Source organism: Microtus ochrogaster, chromosome 6 (genome assembly GCF_000317375.1).
Source record: "Microtus ochrogaster isolate Prairie Vole_2 chromosome 6, MicOch1.0, whole genome shotgun sequence".
Lineage (NCBI taxonomy): Eukaryota > Metazoa > Chordata > Mammalia > Rodentia > Cricetidae > Microtus > Microtus ochrogaster.
Window position 1 is genome coordinate 23,038,798 of NC_022013.1, and position 1,965 is coordinate 23,040,762.

A 1,965-nucleotide genomic window follows, 5' to 3' on the forward strand; every position below is an offset into this window, starting at 1 on the left:
CCTCCCTCTCGCCGGCTCCGCTCACTGGCTGGCTCGGCTCCTCAGCCAACGCTCGGCCGGAGATGGCTTCCTCTGCCCCCTCCCACCCCGCCGCCCCCACCCTCCTGGCCCTACCTCATTTGCTGTCATTTAAGGACCAGGGAGCGAGCCTGGAGCACCGCCGTCTTCCATCAAGCTTGGCCAGCTCGGTGCCCAGCCCAGAATTGACGGACTGCAGAGGGGTGCGCTGAGGAGGCACAAAGAAAAGTGTCTCTTGCTCCTGAAATCCTGGCGACACACGAGCACCCGGCTTCTTGCTTTGCTCCTTCCCTAATCCCCTGTTAAGAAGATGGAATCCAAATCAAACCTCCAATTTTCTGTGTGGGGCAGCTGTGATGGAGTGGTCCGCCTCAGTCGCCCCTGTCCCCTCACCCATCACGTTCCTCTTCCTTGTCTTTGCCCAGAAGTAACATGGGATTTTTTTTTTGTCGCAAATTGGTCAAACCATTAAAGAAATTAAAAATAGATAGTGAAAGTCCCCAAGCTTCATTCTTAATAAATTTGAGCACCCGCCTCTTACTTTATATTTTCACTTGCATTACATGGGTTATTAGGATCAGTTTATGAGAACGGGATCACAAAATACATCAAAATTTGCAAACTATATTTGACTATGTAATTGAACTTGGTCCCCTTTGCACACCACTACACCTAGATCCAGCTCATTTTTAACCAGCAAATGGTGACTTCATGAAAAGCTCATGGGACTGGAGTCTGAGTACCTCTGAGTACAGGGTCCACTCTGGGCTTTGTTATGGATGGACAGTGTGTTTGGGTAAGTGCTTTGCTTCCTTGGAGCCTCACTGGTAACCTAAAAGAGTTAAAGATGACCAAGGCCTCTGCTGGCTCTGAGATACCGGGGGCTCACCCTAGGTAGTAGCGTGCCTCTCCTGCCCTGTTCCTGTCATGTGGGGACATGCCCCGGGGAAGACTGAAGCCTGCAGGCAGAGGGACACACCATCTGCAGCACCAGTCAGCCCTGACAGGCTGTCTCTGTTGTCTCACCCCACTCTGGTCTGCCTGCTGTCCAGGGTAAAACTGGCTAGTGGCCCAGATGCTGCAACAGCTGGCAAGGCTAGCCAGCCTCTGAGTTTTAAATGCTATACCTGTCAAACATGAACATGGCTCCATATCTTGCTGACTGGCCGGTGACTGTGGGCCTGGGGAGGAGAAGGGATCCAAATGTTTGTCAGAGAGACTCATGCCCCTCCTCTTTCGGTGCCCCTCCTGAGGGCGGGCACAACTTCTTTGTTCTGGTGCAGAGATGCCTAACCTCTACCAAGCTGTTTCTCACGTAATCTTAAATTTGTGACAAGACAGTCACATCCTCTTCCTCCAGTGCGTCCCACCAGTGATACTGTGGTACTGCCTGTCTATTTGGGGCAAGCGCGCTGGCGCCAAGGTCCCAAGGTACATCACACTGCTAACACTCCCAAGTCAGCCTTGCTCTACCCAGGGTCTTGCAAGGTGTCTCTAGCAGAGGACAGTAGAACAGGTCCTTGCCAAGCAGGTGACATGTCTGGCTGTGGCCTGCTGAACCATGGTATGGAGGTGCTTACAGGATCGTTTTAGACAGAGACAGCTGTCTTTGTGACTCTATTTTAGGACAATTGCTGCCCTTGTGGTGGGGACCAGGTCTCTGGGGGAGGGTCATTAGTGTCAGCAAATTTATTCTCAAAGACTCCCTCAGATCCCCTTACAGCCAGCCTGCCCCACCGCAGGTGGGTCCTGACAGGCATAGTAGAAACAAGAACATTTACCTAGTTAGGACCTCAGTTTATAAAGACAGCCCCCAAGTTTGCCTTCTCCCTTGGATAGGGTGCTCAGCTGAGCCTGGTCCAGACGAGTTGGAGGTGGGCACTAGGGACCTTCAGTGCCAGCCTCTGAAATGCTTTTATTCTGGGGAGTGCCTGAGGTAGGCATGCG